The 21,456-nt window shown below is 41.8% G+C and overlaps 1 long non-coding RNA gene across 1 annotated transcript; it reads left to right on the top strand.

Annotated features, from left to right (window-relative positions):
* Positions 1 to 5,904: 5,904 nt before the first annotated feature.
* Positions 5,905 to 19,425, top strand: LOC125320488. Its single transcript, XR_007201128.1, has 3 exons — positions 5,905 to 5,959; positions 7,634 to 7,733; positions 16,326 to 19,425. It is a non-coding gene; the product is annotated as an uncharacterized LOC125320488 (long non-coding RNA).
* The last annotated feature ends 2,031 nt before the right edge of the window (positions 19,426 to 21,456 follow it).

Raw genomic sequence — 21,456 nt, 5'->3', positions numbered from 1 at the left:
ATTTCATTGTAACAGTCAAACTTCTCAAGTTTGTTGCTCTTCTGAACTGGAGTAAAACCAAAACTTTTAAGGAATTTTCACAGGCAAAATTGCGTTGTAATAGCATTTTCTGAATAAATTATTCAGATCTTCAATTTCATTCTTTTCTCAACTGCAATAACTACCTGTTATAACTACTTGAAATAACTGCCTTAGGATGTTTAAAACCTTTCCAACAAAAACTCCATAGAGCTAACAGTGTCTTTTGTACATTTCATCTTGAACAATCAGGATATTTTCACAAAAATGTGGTTTTTGAAAATGCTGCAACCAGATTTACTGTTTTAAATATTTTCTAATCTTTTAGATCTTACTTGTGATGTGCCTGTACGCATTCCAACAGAAACTATGGCCTAAAGTTACTCAAATTTGACTTCTACATCCATTTTTAATTTTGCTGAAAGCAGTGGCACCACAAATAAATCATATTCTGGATGTCATAACGCTCCTATTGGTAGGCAGTAATGATACTTGAAAGTTCATTAAGATAGCTAGAAGTCTTCTCTAGCTGTTTAAGAAGTAAATTAGTGCAATCATTCTGTGTGTGTGAAAATTCAATGCCCACAGCCTATTATCACACCTGGAACCCGAGGACTGAGCAGTGAGCAAGTGAACAGGTTCAATTCTGACTCATAGATGGATATGTGCTTCCAAAATTCACATTTCAGCATATTCTGATTTGTGGATGGCTATGTGTAAACCAAAATTCACATGGTTTGCTTGACCATCAGCATGCAAGTACAGGAAAAAATATGTTCAGATTCATAAATTCCAGGTTGAATTTTTAAGGCTTAAAGATAGACTGGAAATCTCTTGGACCCAATCAAAATTTGTGCTGGAAATATTCTGGACCAAATTTCTAATTAGAATGTTACTTTATGGTCAGTCAATCTTTTTAAGCGAAGGTGTCCCAGAACAACAGGAGGAATTTCTATATGCTTCCAAAATTACCTTCGCAGCAGTGAAAGCTGGCTTGGAAAAACAGAAAATAAATTCTTGTCTCTGGAGACATAATACCTAATACTGATAAAAGTATTATTACTAGTGCTCAACAGGATTCTCAAATATGTCTGTCTGGTTCTTCAGAACACTGGAAGGAGGGATGCAGGCTGTGTTACAAAAAAACTCATGGTGCTTGCTCATTATATCACACAGCCTCTGAACCTGGGTTTCAAAGAGCAGATGAGAACTACTGTTTATTGTCCTTCAATGTGAGTACATGCAGTTCCAGATAGGATACTGTATTGCTTGTAAGTGTGGGAAGAGATGTTTCAGAAATATTTGGAAAAAATTGGTGCTTCTGAGTGCAGATAAAGGGTTGATTGGAACAGAAACAGAATTTAGAATGCAAACAGTAAGGTGATGATGCCATTACTGGCACTAAGGTGGAAGGTTGCAGGTCTGCATTATCTTGGACCTGTTTATTATAAGCTAGCTCAAGAAAGGCAAGTAGGTAGGTATAAGAAGTTAGAACTTGGCTCCAGCATAACAGGCATTTTGAAGGATATTACTACATCTTTTGAAACCTCCTGTTATGTAGGGATGTAGACTTATCTTAGCTGCCACCATGCTTATCATCATGAAAGTATTCCCCAATTTAGTAATTAAGCTAAAACCACACCGCCACTCACTTCCCCTGCCCACATCCCAACTGAATGCACAAAAGGCAGAGATCACGGGTTGAGATAAGAACAATTTACTGGAAAGAGCAATGAGACAAGAAAATGAGCAGTAACAGCAACACTACTAATAGAAAAAGTGTACAAAGAGAGGGTGATTTACTTGCAAAATGCTCACAAAGCCCAAGACAATGAAACATCTGCCAATGAAACATCTGCTTCCCTCCATCTGCCATATTTGTTCAGCTGGAAACCACACCTTTCTTCCCAGAAGCCAGAGGGTCCCTTAGCCCCACTCCCAGCAGTGATGTGAGGTGGTACAGAACAACCTTCTAGACATGGTTCCCGGCTCCACTCCCTCATGGCTATGGCAAAAATTAACTCCATTGTGACTGGAACCAAGACATTATCCACCCTGTACTCTATACTATTTACATCATGCCTGGATCCTACACCTCCCAGCTATATGCACACACATTTATATAAATATACACAAGCACAGGTATCATTTCCACGGTCAGTGACTGTTCCTCCGAGATGTCTGTTGAGTTCATTTAGTCCATAACTGTGGGTTCTATCTGCCCTAGATACCTTCCAGGGCAGGAGGGCTGGTGAACTCTTGGGGTTGCACTGTGCATTGGGAGTTCACAGCTGGTGTATCTGGAGCAGTCCGTACTCATTGTCCATGGTAGTTCTGGCATACACTGGCAGAACATTCAGGAACCAATATTATACAATTCAACATTACAGACTCTTCTCACCCAAAAATCAAATGCTCTTGAGGTACATATTGTGCGTCTCCTCTGCATTACCCACCAAGTGCACCCAGGTCACTGAGCAAAGAAAACACCACAGATGAGTTTGCCTTTTCTTGAGGCAGGACTAAGCCAAACTGTGTTCCTTAACAGACTTCTCATGTGCCTCATGGGGACTTTATCCCCTTCTATGGTTCATGGAGGTTTTGATTGGGCAGGGACAGCTCAATTGGTAGAGCCTCAGGTGTTAACTAAACCAGGTGGCCTTAGCTAAATGTAAATCCCAGTGTTTGAAGGTCCCACCACCCATTGCTTTCAGCATGGTTTTTAACAGTCCTTTGTACCGTTTGATCTTCCCAGAGGCTGGTGCATGATGGGGAATAGGGTAAAGCCACTCAATACTGTGTTCCCTGGCCTGGCTGTCCAGAAGGTTGCTTTGGAAATGAGTCTTGTTGTCTGACTCAGTTCTCTCAGGAGTTCCAGGTCACCACAGGAGTAGCTTTGCAAGGCCCAGGATGGTGTTCCAGGCAGCGGTGTGAGGCACAGGTACTTCTCCAGCCATCCAGTGGTTGTTTACAAGAGCACGTAGCACTTGCCTTGGCAGGCCTGCAGGAGTGTGATGTAACCGATCGGCCAGGCCCCCCTTATTTATATTTTGACCATCATCTACCATACCAGAGAGGCTTTGCTTGGCCTGCTTGATCCCAGCATGTTTCCCAGTTAAGGATAACCTGGGACACAGAGTCCATGGATAAGCCCATCCCTCGATCACGAGCCCATCTGGGTGTTGCATCTCTTCCCTGATGACCTGAGGTGTCATGGGCCCACCAAGCCAGAAATAATTCACCCTTGTGTTTCCAGTCCAGATCCTCCTGAGACATTTTAATCTTGGCAGCTCGATCCACCATCCATTGTTGCGATGTCCTTCAGTAGCCTGACTCTTGGGCACGTGTGCATCTCATGATCGACTTTTGCAGCCAACTTCTCTACCCAGGGAGTGACGTCTTGCCTCAGTTCAGCAGCTCAGATGGGTTTATCTCTGCACTGCCAGTTGGTCTTTTTCCATCATTCCAGCCACCTCCACAGAGCATTTGACACCATCCATGAGTCAGTACAGAGGTGGAGCACGGGCCACTTCTCTCATTCAGCAATACCTAGAGCCAGCTGGACAGCTTCCAGCTCTGCAACCTGGCTTGATCCACCTTGTCACTCAAAAGGTTCTGCAACTTTCTGCATGGGGCTCCATAGAGCTGCTTTCCATTCTCAATGTATCCCTACAACATGGCAGGAACTATCAGTGAAGAAAGTATATCGCTTTTCATTCCCAGGTAGCTGATTATACGTTGGGGCCTCCTTAGCATGTGTAACCTTCTTGTCCTCCTCATCTTTCAGATGATAATCCAAAATTTTCACCTTTGGGCCAGTTAGAGATGAATTCCGAGATCTCTGGGTGATTGGGGTTTCCTATTTGAGCTCGTTGTGTGATCAGAGTGATTCACTTACTCCCCACAGCATCAGTGTCATGATGTGCGGAGGGGACTTTCTCTTTGAGCATCCAGCCCAACACTGGAAGTCAGGCTGCCAGGAGGAGCTGTGCTTTTGTGTCAATAACTTCTGAAGCACCTTGAAACCGTTCATAACTTTCCACCATCTCTTTTTCAGCCGGGGCATAGCTGGTCTTGGACTCTTTTGTATCCACAACTCCGGAACCTCAGGGGTCAGCCTTGAGACTCCCTGGGTACTTTTCGTCAGAGGCTCCAGGGAGGACCATTCTCTGTAGCTGCAGTGTAGGGCATGTTCTTCACATCTTGCCCTGTCCTGACTGGCCCAAGGGCTACTGCATGAACAATCTTCTGGTTAATTTTTTCAAAAGCTTGTTGTTGTTCAGGGCCCCAGCTGAAATCATCCTTGTTCTGTATCACATGATAGAGAGGGATTACAATAGGACCGACATGTAGTGTCAGATCATAGTCTGGACATTGTCCTACCACGTAGCTACACCAATTTCACAAGTGTAGTCTGTCTGCGAGAGTACAGATAAATACAGTCTTATTGAGCACATTTAAGTTCTAAATATCTTCTTAAGTGGATTATCCTGAACTTGCTTCAGTGTAAGCAGGCAGTGCTTACTACACAGGAGGCCTAGAAGTAAACAGAGCAACAGTCTCCTTAGAAGGAGAATTCATGTGGATAAAAAGAATGGAAGTACATGTAAAAGGATGAGAGTGTATGTTTTCTCTTAGAACAGAATGCATCCAGAGGGCATACCCCAAATGGAAAAAAAGCAAGACAAGGTTGGCAAACATCATAAGGAAGTTCTCAATCCCAGATAAAAAAGATGAAAAGCATTGAAAGCTAAAAAGAAAAGAAACAAAAGAAAAAAAATACAAGGACAGAAAGAAAATCAGAATGAAAGAACCTAGCAAAACAACATTAGCAATGCTAATTGCAGACAGAAAAGTAGGGATCTTTCAAGGGTAAGAATTCTGTAAATGGGAACAGTCTGCTTTGAAAAATCACTTGTAAAATAAGTATTTGGTAAAGTGCAAGAGTCATCTATAGATGGTTAGCAGCATGGTAGAACACTATCTCCTCTTCGCTTGTGTAGGTAGTAGAAACCCATTCTTTTTCTCTGCTGGATGTATTTTGGTTTTGTGCAGCTTCACTGGGTTACTTTGACATATATGGGTCAAAAGTTCAGTGTTCTTGTTAAATATGCTACTTGGTATGTAAAGGTTATGTTGCTTTTAATATATCATCCAGAAATTCATTCGATGCTGAGAAAAACACACCACTGCACACATTAAAGAAAAATAATCCACAACTTTGTGCACAATCTTCCTTTATTCTGTGAAGACTAGCCTAACTAATTAGTATTTTCATCTATGCCACTTGTTTTATTTGCAGTCTTAGCTGTGAATTTCTGGAGGTTCAAATGGCTGTTCTTAACAAAAAGCTATTCCTCTTAATTTTGTTCAACATTTCATTTCTTTATAAGTTACTGTTGATTTGCAAACCTGGCATGTCCATATGTTTCTTTCAAATGTCTAATCTGCACATTAAAATGGAAAGGTGTTAAATTTGGAGACCAAAGACATAGAACAAATCCACAGACAACAGAGGTCAAACAAACATTATCAGATTTTCATAACTGCAATTTATAGAAAAGGCTGGGGGTTTTTTTATAATTATATTTGAAAATCAGCGTGATTCAGCTCTACTGGATAATACCAGCTAGACAAAACAAAATTATTTTTATCTGACTATTCTCACCTGCAGTGTTATACCTCTTGACCTTGTTATTCTGCAAACTTGAAATAAACTGACCCTTCACAATCCTTGTTGGTCTTGTTTCGAGTCCATAAAGAAACCTCATATAAATATTACTTTAAGAATAGGTATATAATACACAATCTTTAAAGATAAAATTTAAATCTGTATCTCTTAATGTTAGTTAAATTATTTTGGTTTCACATTTGCCTCCTTTAAACAGGTGAAAGTGGTATGGTCTCAGTTGCCTGCTAGAAATCAACATTAATATAGATGGTAAGTAAATAAGCATCTCATCTTCCCCGTGCCAGATGTTCACTAATTGTAGAACTGAATAATGGATAATGACACATCCTAATGTATTTATCAATCCACACATCTTTTTTACAATGCTAAAGAGGTCATCTGAGACTTATGCAGGTTTTTTCAGCTCTTACTATGCACTAACAAGGAGCTGCCTGAAAAGGCTGCCGTGTGAAAGAGAGGCCTCATTATCTGGAAACAATAACAGAGTGCTATACCACATGAAATAGGAGCTCACTTTGACCATGGCAGGGATACAGTTGCTATAATCAGTATCACTTAGAATTAAAGTTACACTTACAAAAGGGTATGAGGTTAGTTTGATTTTACTGTGATCAAGCTAGCTTGTTTCCCATGGACTCCAAACCTTTCAAAGAAGAGGAGGGAAAAAACCAGTGAGATGATGACTATATTGTTAACACCAGAGCTAACAGCCTTATTGCCTTAAAAAAAACGCACTGCCATTTTAGTGATCTTTAAAGGGAACAATAACAGGATAATTATCTTCAGAACACATAGACCACTGTATTGTTCACTAGGACTTTGAGGTTAAAACCAAAGTTAAATACTAAAACCATTTTTTAAAAAATCCTTTCAGGAACTTCACAGAGAAAACTAGAATGATGCCTGTGAAAAATGGAATCCTAATTCTGAAAAAACTACAGGGCAGCATTACAATAAACAAAGCGGGGAGGGAGTTTAGTGTGAAAGCAGTTAACAGACAGAAAAGCAGTTAAGCTACCCAGCTTTGCCACGGCAAACTAGCTGCCCATCACTGTTTGATGACTTTGCGCTGCTTCTTGTCCCTGACTTTCCACTGAAGTAATAAAAATGTTCCTGTTTTCAGCAGTAGAAAACCAGCTATTCAGCACATCCTAGAGTAAGCACTGTGCATATTTTTAAAAATTCCTAATCAGAAACCGTAGACTCTTAAAATTTCTGGTGGAAGGCTAAGAGAGACAAGAAAATTAAACATATTTTAGTGGAACTATTATATCAAGTGTTATTATACTACACCTGGCATCTGTTTGTCTCTTTTCTTTCTCTTTTCCTGTCTCCTTGCCAAGTGACTGTTAATAAATAGATTTAACCTTTACCATCTGTTGTTTTACTGTAGACCTATGTGCTGCAGCCTCCTGTTTACTATAGCATTACATTTAATCAATTTTCTTTTTCCTTTTTTTGTGTATTTAAAATATGCACACATCTAGGTTAATCAGACAACCACTGTTAAGAAGGAAAGAGATCCTCCTCAAGCATGTGTTATACTACATTCTCTTTCATTAACAAGACCCACTTGTTCTTGGAGTGCACTTGGAATGCATCTTAGTTGTGTTTGTTTAAAGAGGCTATTTTTTCATGTACCATACTGGAAAGGGCAGGGAAATCCCCATATAGTATGTTGTATAGCTGATTACGTAATTGAAGAATTGATCATTATGTGTTGACTCTTTGGTTCTTTTCCATGATTAGATTTCTTTCTTGCTTTGCAGCATTTTTCTTTGCAAGGGGCAAAGTACTGCTGTCACTGCAGTCCCAGACAAAATAATTCTGACTTTCACAAGAAGAGCAACTGGTAGTACTGAAGTTTCTTTTCCTGAGCAGAAAGTAGAGTGTAACTCTATCATCCTTCTGTCCTCATCATAGGAGCAGGAACCTGGCTGGAAGAGGTTTATTAAAGGTTGTGTGCAAGCACTGAAAATGGATCCATCTTGCTGTCATATACACAGAGATGAGGCACAAAAGAGTAAATATAAACTTCTTTATTTTCTGAAGATTTTTAGAGCTATACCTACCCGTGTCATGAAACACAGCTATGTTCCTGTCTGGTAAAAAAATGAAATATTTCAGATAAATTATTTGGGCAAGGTATTGCCATTATAGCATGAAAAACTTTTAACAGTGTGGTCAATGACTTCAAATCTGGGTGTCTGGAGAGTGCTCAAATAGTTGGGGTTTTTTCTCTTCCATAAGATACTAAGTAAAGATGGCCTGGGTTTAAGAAGTTCTAAATATGTGCAGGTATTGTGAACTGAAAGGGAGCTGTGAGTACTAAGTGCTATTAAACAGCAAAAATCAAAACATGAAGTTGCAAACACTCTTTTCCCCACCTTTTGAATAAAAATCCTTTGAAGAAGTGATGCTTCTTAATTCTTGTTCATTTCAGGGCTCAAAACTGACCATGAAGAGATTTGGCAAAGGATCTTTAAAGCAGGTGGCCAGAATGAGTAATACTCTTATGCAACAGCAGATTTTTCTGTGGTATTTCTGAGCTTATGGGAGAGGAGAGGTTAGCAAGGCCTAATGCTATTTAATTGTTAAATAATTACCTTCTTTATGTAAAATGTAGGCTTCTCTTAAAGATTTTATTGTCCCTCAGATGTTCTTCAAAATGACACTTCCAAAGATAATAATATCAATTTGACATGTGAGTTGTACTTACATCACAAAAAATAAAAATGTAAATTGATACTTAAAGATACCTTAAAAATATAGCTCATCATTAGATACTGATTTAAATCAAAAATTTCACATGTTATCTTCCCTTGTTTATGATTTTTTTCAATATCACAGTGTCCTAGTATTTCAATTCAACTTCATCTATCGTTCCATTTCTTGTTATTTTATTTGATACTGCATCATAAACCACAGAGTCATAGAATTGTTGAAGTTGGAAGAGATCTCTAAGAGCATTAAGTCCAACTGTCAACTCAGGAACACCACCATGTTCACTGCTAAACTATGTCCTCAAATGCAATACCCACACGTCTTTTAAATACTTACAGTTATGGTAACTCAACACTTCCTTGGGCAGCCTGTTCCAATGCTTGACATTTTTCATGAAGAAATTTTTCCTAATATACAGTCTAAACCTCCACTAGTGCAACTTGAGGTAATTTTCTCGTGTTCTATCACTTGTTACCTGGGAGAAGAAACCAACCCCCACCCGGCTACACCCTCCTTTCAGGTAGTTGTAGAGAGTTGAAACATTTAATTTACTTTCTTTCCAGATCACAGAATATTGAGTTGTAGTGATAAGGTCTCCCCTGAACCTCCCTTCTCTAGGCTGAACAACCACAGCTCCTTCAGCTGTTCCTCCTCAGACTTATGCTCCAGACTCTTCACCAGCCTTGTTGCCCTTCTCTGGACTCACTCCAGCTTCTCAATGACCTTCCTGAAGTGATGGGCCCAGAACTGAATGCAGCATTTGAGGTGCAGCCTCACCAGTGCCGAGTACAGGGGGACAATCCCTGCCCTGGTCCTGCTGGCCACACTATTGCTGATACAGGCCAGGATGCCATTGGCCTTCTTGGCCACCTGGGCACACTGCTGGATCATGCTGTCCTTTTGTGCTGGGGCCCTGTGTCCCCAGCCTGTAGCATTTCCTGGGGTTGTTGTGACCCAAGGGCAGTGCCAGGCACTGCACCTTGTTGAAACTTGTACAACTGACCACAGCCCATTGATCCGGCCTGTCCAGGTCCCTCTGCAGAGCCTTCCTGCCCTCCAGGAGATCAACACTCCCACCCAGCTTGGTGTCACTTGTAAACTTCCTGAAGTTTAATCCTCTCACCCATGTTGCTGATAAAGATCAAGGCCCCAAGACTGAGCCTTGGGGAAAACCAGGACTCAGGAAGGAAACTTTTTATTTATTTATTTATTGCTTGATTAGTGTATTTTACTAGTAAATGGTGACTTCATAAGGTTCCAAATACTGCACAAACTTAAAAGGTGAGATCTTCCAGTCTTTAAATTTTAAAAGTGTAAAAATTTTAAGCTAAGAACTATCAAGATCGCCTCATGTAAAAAAAACCCCTCAAATGAAGACTTCTTCTCTGCTATTTTAAATAGTGATATGGATAATAATTTTGCTGGTTTTCAAAGGCTGTGACCATTTTCTCTTTTTTCCTTTATTTAAAATAAAAAAATCCCTAATGTCTATAATTAAGGCTAACAATGTGCAAGGTGTAACTACAACAGCTATATTGGCTGATGTCCAAGGATTACCTCAAGAACATGCAGGAATTAAAGCACAGATGGCAGGATACCTACAAATATGAACAAAGAACTCATAACTAATCGTGGGCATAAGGGAAGAATTCAAGAGAACAAGGAAAGAGATACTGCCCAAATGTGCACGAATGGAATTAGGAAAGCCAAAACCCACCTGTTCCTTGGCTTTGGTCTTTACTGGTAGGGCCCATATTCAGGAACACCAGGCCCTGAGACCTGTGTGAAAATCTGAAGCAAGGAAGACTTCCTCTTGGTGCAGAGGACCATTTTAGGGAGTGTTTGAGCAAAGTAGACACATGCAGATCCATGAGGCTGGATGGGTTGTACCCATAAGTGTGATGAGAGCTGGCAGATGTTGTTACGAGACCACTTTTAATTCCCTTTGAAAGGGTGTGGCAAGTGGGAGAGGTTACTGGGGACTGGAAAGGAGAAACTGTCATTCCTGTCTTCGGAAAGGGCAAGATGGAGGACCCGTGGCAGTAGAGGACTCTCAGCCTCACCTCAGTCCCTGGAAACCTGATGGAGGACACAATCCTGGAAATAATTTCCATATCTATTAAAGACAAGACGGTGACTTGAAGTAGTTAACATGGACCTGTGAAGGGGAATCATGTGTGATCAGCCTGATAGCCTTCTAAACCAAAATGCCTAGCTCAATGGGCAAGGGAGGAGTAAAAACCTTGAGGAGTAGTCTTCTCAGTGGTGCCCAATAAAAGGACAATGGTTATATATTTAAATATAGAAAGTTCCTTTTAAACAAAACAAAATGCTGCCTTTTTTTTCTTTTTTTTTTTTTTTTACAGTAAGGGTGGTCAACACTGGAAGAGGTTTCGAGAAAGGTTGTAGTATTTGCATCCCTGGCCTCATTCAAATCTCAACTGGACAGAAGTGTTGGGCAATCTGCTCTAGCAGTCCGGCTCCCCTCTTTCAGCAGGGGGTTGGACTGCCCAGTCTGCAGAGCTGCCTGACAGCCCCCCAGCTATGCTATGATACTGTCATCATTAAAGCTATATATCCCCTGCAACATAAGCTGCATTAGGACCAATGCAAGCAGACACAACAGCAAGGTGTGGTATTAGTGGTACCTTGTGGTATGGAACGGAAACACCAGTTTGCAGACCAGATCCTCTATTGATGGCAATTTGTTGCCTCCCTGGGACCCAAATTAGGGATGTCACTACAAGGCTGAAGAACCTAGTGTGACTTTCAGGGAGGGATCTGGAATAGATTGGAGCACTGGGTAATTATCAGTGGCATGAAGGTTAACAAGAACAATTACAGATTCTGCCCCTGGGATGCAGGAAAGCTGGGCACAAGGATAAGCTGGGAGAGGAGTGTGTGGAGAGCAGCCCTGCAGCAAGGGATCTGGGGGTGCTGGTGGGCAGCAGCTCAGTGTGAGTCAGCAGTGTGTGCCCGGGCAGCCAGGAGGGCAAACCCCATCCCAGCTGCATCAGACACGGCAGCACCAGCCAGCCAAAAAAAGGGCTGGAAGGCATGTCCTGTGAGGAGCTACTGAGGCCTCTGGGTTTGGAGAGAGAGAGGCTGACGGGTGGCCTCATTGGTTGTTACAGCTTCCTAATGAGGGGATGTGGAGAGGGAGATGCTAACCTCTTCTGCTTGGGATCTGGTGACAAGATGCATGGGAAGCTGTGTGAGGTTAGGTTCAGTCTGGACATTAGAAAGCATTTATTTACCAGGAAGGTAGTCAAACATTGAAACAGGCTTATAAAGAGGTGGTTGATGGCCCAAAACTCTCAGTGTTTAGGACGCATTTAGACAATGTCCTTAACAATGTGTTTTAACTCTTGGTCAGCCCTGAAGTGGTCAGGCAGTGGGACTAGATGATAGCTGTAGGTCTCTTCCAACATAAGTATTCTATTCTATTTTATTGGCAGATTTTCATTCCTGTAAAATTAGCAAATCATATACTCTAAGATAGCTAGTGATCTGTACCTTCAAATTTCAAACTAAAGCAGATTTCCCAGCTGGAGCACCAATCTTGGAAGTTGTGTCTGCAAGACTGGTGTGTTCTTAGTGTACTCATTTGTTGTGACCCCAAGGACCCGATAAAAAGATACTTACCTTACCAGAAAACTAACTTTCTTGGAAGACGGAGTCCAATGCACACATATTTAGCTTTGTTTTGACTGCTTTCTCCCATCTTATAATGCCCAAATTGTGCCCGCTGAAGAACAATCAAAAATAACAATAGTTGTAAACTCTGCTTTCTGGCTTCTATCTTCAAAATAGCCCCTCATCAGATGTTATGCAAGGACAGCTTTTCTCACCAGTTTTGGGGTTGGAATTTCATCATTTTTTGCATATGTAAATGCTAAGCTTCTAAAGAAATGCATTGTTAATGCTGCCACTCAAGGATTTCAGAGCTCAGAAAAGTCAGTACTTAACAATCTGAAGTGCTTGAACTAGAAATGACTGCTTACCACCTTACCCTGGCATTGTCCAAATACAAAAAAGACTTTTATGAAAGCAAGGAAAGCAAGAGAGCCCATAAAAATGTAGGTAGAAGACAAAATTCAATTTGAGTCCCCTTTTCTAAGATTGTGCTCTTTTCAATATTAGCAATATTCAGCATTTAAACATGCTACTAAACATGAAGATCTATTTCTACATGCATTTGAACGCATACAGATTTACTGAGCCAAAGACTGCTCCCAAAATATGACTGGCCTCAAAAAAATCAGATACTCCTATTTGGACAATTTCTATCCCCTTTTGCAAGCATCCAGCTCAGTGAGGTCATAGCACATCTGGGAACTTTGATAACAAGGTGATTTGTTACACTCACAAATGTTTATGCGCAAAAGAAGTGGATAGATTAAACACTTTGTGATGGGATGCAGATCTGTTCCCCTCCATGTGTGTGCTGAATCTGGTTCAGGCTGTCTGGAGCTGAGCTGTGGGTGGCTGTGTGATGGGAAAAACTGAGCCAGTTTGATTTGAAGTTCTAATGACAAATGCACCTTTTAGAAGTAGCAAGACAACTTCTCTAGAGCTATTGGCTAGCTATGCTAGGAGTTGCTCTGCACAGGGGTGGAAGGTGGAGTGAGGTGAGAGAGAGCCAGAGAAGGGATATTTCTGAATCTCAGTGAGAAAAGCCCAACAACAGGTGGCTTAATAAGGCATCTGCTTTAATAAGACAGAATAAGAAGAGGATTATAGGTAGTGAGAAGCATCTTACAACCCTTCAGATGCTGGGCACCCTGTTGGGGTCCCTCCCCTGCCATGTAGCCCTGGGAGAGGGGCCCTGAGGGCACAGACACGGGGCTTCCCTGCCCCTGCTCAGCCTCGTTCCCATTGGTTGGTTTGTGTTCCCCTGCGCGGGCAGAAGGACCCTTGGTCCCGTGACTGGAACAGTTCCTGGGCAGAGCTCCGGCCATGCGGCTGGAGAAATAAACATCTCTCTGAAACAGCTATCAAGAATCTGTCTGTCCATATCTATTTCCTTTCCACGGGACTCCTGGTTTGATATATGCGTGTTGCAGTATCCCCACTGCAACAAATGGTGGAGAATTGAGAGCAGAACGATCCCCGATCCCTAAGCGACTGATTTGTGTGAGTAAACCCTGGAAACTTTGGATTCCTCTTCTTGGTTTTGCTTTGCTATTCCATATCTAAACTATGGAGGAACCGTGGGAAGACTCTTGGCTCTCAGAGCCGCATATGGACATTTTTCTTAAACTTAAAATGATTCTTGAACAACGATTTGTAAATTTTAGCTTGATTCAAGCTCAAAAAGAACTGAAACACTTCCTGGCATGGTTGTTTAAGAACTTTTTCTATGTTTCTTGGGATTTAATTCTTACCAAGGGCTTTTGGAAAACCGTTTGGACACAGTTAATACTGGAGTCAAAATATATGCCGATGGAAGAATATTTTCGTGAATATTATTTAGTTACCGAGACTGTTGAGCAATGTCAGCTGTGTCCTGGTGAAGGGAAGCCTGGCGCAGGGACCGTGCGGCCCAGGCCACGTGCACCGAGCGCTCTGAGAGCAGCAGCGAGGCAGTTCCCGCGTGCGGGCGGAGCCACGCGAGCCGCAGTGTCGGTGGCGGAGCGAGGAGCGGCGGGAGCGGCGCAACCCGGTGGGACCCGAATGGCCCCGTGCAGCGCGTGGTGGAGCGAGCCCCGGGAACGCCCGGCCGAGAGGGGCGGCACACGGGTGGTGGCCAGCTGCGGTGGAGCGGAGCCGCGCCGAACCGAAACACGCACTGGAGCAGGGCGCGGGGGAGTCATCGCTCGGGGGCCCGGCCGAGACGTGGGTGCAGCGCCCGGCATCGGCAGCGAAGCTGCGACCAGAGGAGGCGACGCACGGAGAACTGAGCGGCGCGGCCCGGCCCGGCCCGCGCAGCCCCGAACGTGACCCCGGGAAGAGCGCGCAGGCACGAGCAGCCCCGACAATTCCAACACGGGAGCGACCGAAGGAGAGAGCAAAGACGCAGCGAGACAGAAAACAGCAGCCACTCGGAAAAATGAAAAGATCATAGTAACTAAGACCTTAGGGATAGTAAAATGGTATAATGTTAAGCAAAATTATGGTTTTATAACAAGGTGTGACAACCAGCAAGACATATTCGTGCATAGAACTGCTATTAAAAAGAATAACCCTGAAAAATGCATCCCAAGCTTGGGAGATGGAGAGGTGGTGGAATTTAATATTGTACTAGGGAGAAAAGGGTTACAAGCATCGCAGGTCACTGGGCCTGATGGTGTTCCTGTAAAAGGCAGTATATATGCAAAAAATCGTAGTCATGTTAGACAGTATCTCTATTGTAAGCCCCCCCTACAGTTTCCCTTTCCTAATCCCACCTTTCCCTTTTACCCTATGTCCTATTACCCCCAGTGTATTCCCAATCCGTTTTTTCATCCATGGTTTCCCTCACAAAACCATGCTTTTGCCAATTGTTTCCCCAAAAATCCCTTTCCAATGCCGAGTGGGGGATGAAAAGGGGGAGGGAAGAAGTTAAACCCTCTCCTGCCTCAGTTTCCCCACAAAGCATGCTCAGAGAGTTCTGTCTCCCTTCTGTCAGCCCTAAGATGTTCCAGAGAATCTGTTTGGACATTTAAAGACTCAGGAGGGTGGCTTGTTTTGTTTTGAAAGTGTTCTTGTTATGTTTATCCAGTTGTTTTCATTCTCCTTTTATTAAAATAAAACGGGTGAGGTGTTGGGGTCCCTCCCCTGCCGTGTAGCCCTGGGAGAGGGGCCCTGAGGGCACAGACACGGGGTTTCCTGCCCCTGCTCAGCCTCGTTCCCATTGGTTGGTTTGTGTTCCCTGCGCGGGCAGAAGGACCCTTGGTCCCGTGACTGGAACAGTTCCTGGGCAGAGCCCCGGCCATGCGGCTGGAGAAATAAACATCTCTGAAACAGCTATCAAGAATCTGTCTGTCCATATCTATTTCCTTTCCACGGGACTCCTGGTTTGGTATATGTGTGTTGCAGGATCCCCACTGCAACAGCACCCCACGTTTGTGCAGCATCAGACAGGGCCCTGTGGGTTTTACCTTGGCTACAGCAGATCTTGTCCATGGGGAGAAACTCTCCTTTTCTGTCACTCACGGTCATGTATAACTTCCTTACAAGTAAACAATTCTGGGAATAATGATAAAATTATTTAGCTGCATTATGGATTCTGTCTATCCTGCTGCTATCAAGCTTTCCCTGGTGGGTAAGTGATTATTTATATGACAGAAAAATTCTTATTTTTTTATTCCAAAGCTATACCACAGCACCATTAGACACTCTTAAACACACTGTCATGTCCCAAGGCAGAAAAAAGGGTGTTGTTGTTGTTGAAGATGTAGTTGCTAAACATTGTCAGCAATAAATATGTGTCTTTTCTAATTCAGGTAAACTCTAACTAATTTCTAATAATGATTCATGCTGAAAGACCACTGTATTGACTTTCAAATTTTCATCTCTCTTACAGGTAATACGTTTGTAATATATTTGGGGTAATATAGCTAAAACAAATGAAAATCAAGCTGGCTGGGAATCTTGTGCTTCAATTTGTAAGAGAAAAACAGAGTTCTTATTACATTCCAGGAACAATTTACATACTAAGTAAAAGACAATAATAACTTTTAATTCTGACAGACACACTAGTGGTAATAACATCAGAGTTTTGTAACTAAATTGCAAATCCCGCAACTAAAGGCCTTACTTAAGGAGAGAAGTTGTATTAGTCATCTTCCAAATCAATCTTTTATATAAAAAAATAGCTGGGAATAGTAAATGTTGAAATTATCTGCTGAAATATAGTGCTGCAACTTTGGGTTTCTGAAGGTTCTGAGTTTTTTTCTTTTTTTTTCAGGGCATGGACTGTAATTCTGACAGGCCCAACAATCCCTATACAAAGGGTGATTTGCAGGGACATCAAAGGCATGTCCTGCAAGTGAAGGTAGAGATGGAGAAGACTGGCTGCTCTCTATAGACAAAGAGCATCAAGGGTCCTTGTGAAGAATAAGGAGGAGAGGAAGAATGTAAATTACACAGAGCTGGTCTAGTGAGGTACTGCATGGCCTCATTTTTCAGCAGCTTTGCAGGAGCCACTTTAAGCTGGGATTAGGCTACCCACTGCTGGGCACAGCAAATTTACTAGGTCACTCATGCCACAGAGGAGTGGTTAGGATAGTTTGCTAGAATAATACTAGATTTCCTGTCAGATTTTTGGCAAGAAATATGTGGTCTGTGGCAGAACTGACACATCAGAATTTTTCTTACACCCCTTAATTCTTAGTAGTCACATTCTGTGAAGAATCTGTTTCTTTATGGCATAAGTAAAATTGTAAGGATTGTAATAGCTAAAGGAAATGTAATGAGAATCCCTTTTTTCTCCCTTCATACACTCCTTCTGTGAGCATGCTCCTCTCCCTGGGGCAAAGCGTGGGCTCTCACCCTTGAAAAGTCTCCCAGTCTCCACTTAGTTGTTGTGATTGTGCTGGTCTTCTTCCTCAGTCCTACCCTCAGTTTCCTCTTCTCCCAAGACAGGTTACAACTCGGAGACGAGCTCTTGCTCTTTGGTATCTACCATTGCTCCTGCTCTCCTCTCACCAAGGGCTCCTGATGTTGACCCCACTTGCCACAGACTTGTGTGATGTCTGCCCTTCTTTGTCTCACCCCTGAAGAAATGCCCCAGCAGGGTTAGAGGTCAGTCACTGAGGACAGCTAATGCAGCTTTCTCTCCATGTGAAGCCTTCCATGCTGGCTCTTAAGTCACTGTGGATCATTTTCATAACAGAATCACATGGCATCTCCTCATGTCTATTATCTTAAAAGGCTAGGTCCCAGGCATCTTTAAAGCCACTATCAGTTATTCCCATGCTTAACTAAAAGAGCCACAGGGTCTTCTTGATTACCAGCAAAAGCCTTACCAGGCTCTTTGGAGAAGAAAGGATCTGAGCTGTCAAATGTTGAGCTACACTATATAAAATCCTTTGTAAAAATTGGCTTTGAGGTCACAGACAGAAGGAGAAAACATGGAGAAATGTATACCCTAGAAAGTCTTTCAAGAGCCAGCTGGCAACATTTGTTGTGATTCGATGCACTTGGTTGCCATTATATTATTACCACTTGTCTTTGCACCAGCGAAATAAGGTATGCTGCATTCAAAACGGCTTTGCTAGAATAAATGTCCCTCATTTTTCCCATGTTACAGTCCTTCTACAGATTGTACAGAGGAAGTATATGGTTGCCATAACATAAGAGTAGCTAAAAATACTGAGAGTTAGTAAACTTATATAGTTTGAGTTCTTTGAAAATGCTCTTTGCTAGAATTTTCAGAATTTTCCTAAATCTTGTGATCTATACAACAAGAATCCCACCTAAAAGATAGCCAAAAGTGATTCAGAAAAATACCTCAGCAAGATGCAGACTCCCTATCCCAAAATTATTTATTAATTAATTAGCTACTGGAACACTAAAAGGCTCTTTCAAAATCTGTTATAGCTCCTGTCCAAGCTCAGTATGATTTGAGAAATCATGAAGGTCTGCTTTAATTTTACCAGAAGAGTAATTTAGTAAGCCTTAAATTATTTCAGTGAGCCATGAGGAACCGCCTTCTGCTAAAAATTTTAAATATTTTAAAAGAAAATCTTTTTCTTCTCTTCCTTTTTCACAGATTACATAAATTCCAGGATTGGACTTGAATGTGTTAAAGCTAAACAGCCTGTTAGGTAGTTTGTCATTGCCGTTTACTTATTTAACTTCTATGTCTATGAGAAATATGAAGCAAATCCAGACTTCATAATATGGAAAAAGGAACATTGTGCCTCCTGGCAGCAGTGCATGCAAATGATACAATCCTGCTGCCAATGTACAACGATCATCTGCAGGTAATTTTTGTCTTCCTTTATAAATAAAGAGAGATTAAGAGTTTATGAATGATTGCACCTTCAGATCACATACACCTTCTGTGATTAGAATGTGCAATAAAAATTTTAAATTAATTCATACTTGGGTGAACATACTGTATATAGGTAACTACTAAGGTATTTACTTAAAAATCATTGATTGCCTTAAACACATTTCTACTTTTAATAGTAGACTGACTGTCAGGCCAATCAATACTAATAAATAATCAGTACTTTGAAAGTGTGAGAACTCTCTTGGCTTTTGCTAGTGTATGCCATGCTCAGCCTGGCTTGAAACACCAAATATGTACACAAATACAGACAAACTGATGCTGATACACCACGTTCCTAGGCACCACTCCTTCAGGTCAGAGGGAGTTTCCAAAGCATTGTTTCTTCTTCTTCAAACGCTGACATCATTATACTCTAATGCCAACTGCTCAAACAACTAACAGACCTTCTACCCACACTCTAGCTCTTATATTTTAAACTTTTCAGTCGTCATGACAGAACCCTCAGTTCAAATCTATTAATTTCCTTTATGAGCAGACCCAGCACCTTCAACCTGGAAAGCATGATCATCAGGTTACAAAAGTCCTCCCACCAGTAGCTTGGTTTAATTTCATTAAGCCTGGATCTCATGTTTCTGGTCTTGATTTCCTCAGACTTGCATCTGGTTGGATGGACACATAATGAGGTTAATAAACATTATTCAGCTACTAGCTTTGCACTAAGCTGAAGTTGCAAAACACAATTTTTTAATAAGCATAGTGCTCAGAAAAGTAACATGAGGTTTTTGATTGTACTCTAGATGGAAACTTATCCATTACTGAAGATACTGGCTAAAGCAAGGCAAGATGACCAATTGTAAAACAGCATGTTAAAGCTCCTGAGATACATTAAAGTGCACTTCAGGAAATCATAGAGAGCTTGTAATTACAAAGATGTGAGGATTTTTTTCCTCTCTGCCTTGTTTATCTAGAAAACAAATTGATATAAATTTTATTTGAGAGGTTGTCATAGGTTAGCAAGCATAGTCCCGGAAGGGATGTCCTTGCCAAGGGGTGCTTACAGCTTCCTCTGGGACCTGATAGAACCTATCAGCTGGCCAGTTTGAATATGGACAATTCTTTAAGCCACTTAAAGTTGTGACCGCCTCTGTGATCCACACTTAAGAATAGACAAACTCCCCTCCAAGCTCTCTCTCATTTCCCGTGCTGGGACAGGTGGCTGCGGGCCCCGTGTGGGGCCAGTGGGGCCAGCCAGGCCCTGCTCGGGCCAAGCCGGGCCGGGCCATGGCCATCCTGGAGCCATGGGCCTGTTCCAGCCGTGGAACCCCCCCCACTGCCTGGCTGTGAGCAGCCGGAGCGGCTCGGCTCTCCCCCTTCTCCACTTCAATAAGCAACATTCCAGCTGCAAGGCCGAGGTGAGATTAACCCTTTTATTGCTGTGAAGAGCTGAAAACCTGAGGGAAGAGAGAGAGGAGATGCTTAAAGCTGAAATCCTGTTGTGAAGCTATGATATATCAGAGTATCCCGTTGTAATTTCATGAAGATATGGGGGGTGGAGTGTTCAACTCATGAGCAAAAGCACCTGCGCTGAGATAGGCAGATGCTGACGCAGCTGTAATTTCATGAGAAGTTTGGACAGGGAGAGATGGACCAGATGAGGACTTTTGCTCCAAATGGGAAAGGAGAAACCTCAGTTCCTAGAGATGCTCCCAGAGATAGTCCTAAAGATGAAGATGATGAAGACCCTTTGCTCCCAGGGAAGGAGAAGGGCCTCTGTTTTTGTTTCTGAACGGCTCAACCTTAAAATTGTACCCCAAAAAACTTCAAGAGTGGACCCTCGAAAGCAGTTATGGGAAAAGCTGCAAGTTGGGGGAAGGGACTCACATGCAGGCAGAGAGACTCCTCTTCCTAAATGGACTGAACAATATTTGGAAGTGGGCGGCTGGCTTGTTGTGATAATGTTTTCATAGCACGAGCAAGAAGAGACTTCTCTTTCTAAATGGACTGAACAAGGTTATTATGGAAATGGTAAACAGACTGAACATCTGAAGGGTTGTCTTTTTACATTGTCAGTGGGAAAAGGGAGGAAGGTGGGGGGAGGAGGAGAGTTCTGAAGGTGGTATAATTTTTTTTTCCCTCTTTTAGGTCTGTTAATAATCTTCTTGATATTCTTTCAAGTTTGGTGCCTGCTTTGCGTTCCTCCTAATTCTTATCTCACAGAAGATAAACAGTTATGAGTATTTTAGACCAAACCACTACAGAGGTTTACCTTATTTCACCCAGTCCAGGTTTTTTTTTTTGTTTTTTTTTTTTTTTTTTTTTTTTTTAACAGCGAAATGTAGAGACAGGTTAGTTTCCTCTGGTAGAGTTTAACAAGTTCTGAGGTATGGGTCAGCTTGGAAGCTGAAGCATCTAGTGGTCAAAAGAAAGGCACAAGCCCAAACAGCTACCATGTGGCAAGCTCACTGCAGTGTTTGGGGCTGAGCTTCAAAATGTTCGTCTTTTGGCAAACGAGCATTTGACAGTGTGCTACTGACACAATCCTTTCAAACAAAAGGTTATTTGAATAAATTATACAACCTTTGCCTTGAAACTTGGGAGCTGAAGATGCAAAACAAACTCTTAAATAAAAATTTCTTTTATTTCATGGCAAGTATTTGTTAATACAGCAAAATTTATGATGTACCTTTGCCTTGCCCATTTGCATTCTATTTCCATCAATGCCTGCCACCTGTATAGATTGCACAATTAATAGTTTAGAATCCCCAAGTATTCAATATTAATTAGGCACTTAAATTATTGTTCTAAAACAGCTTTTGTGATATGGAGGACATGTTTTTCTGTCATCTGCTCAATATTTATTTTAAACCACCTCAGGAATATTCAGTGCACGAAAACCTTTTTATGTTTGAATGGATTAAATGTTCAAGTCCAAATTAAAGCTACATATTGCATTTACATAGTTCATTCTCCACAAAGGGCAATTTGTTTTGCATGCATAGCTTTTAATATATGCAAATGAAGATGAAAATACAACACGTTGCTAATTTGGACAAAGCAGAGCTTTTAGACCGTTTCAACC

Source organism: Corvus hawaiiensis, chromosome Z (assembly GCF_020740725.1).
Source record: "Corvus hawaiiensis isolate bCorHaw1 chromosome Z, bCorHaw1.pri.cur, whole genome shotgun sequence".
Lineage (NCBI taxonomy): Eukaryota > Metazoa > Chordata > Aves > Passeriformes > Corvidae > Corvus > Corvus hawaiiensis.
Note: the sequence above shows the minus strand (reverse complement) of the source record. Positions and strands in the feature narration are given on the sequence as shown.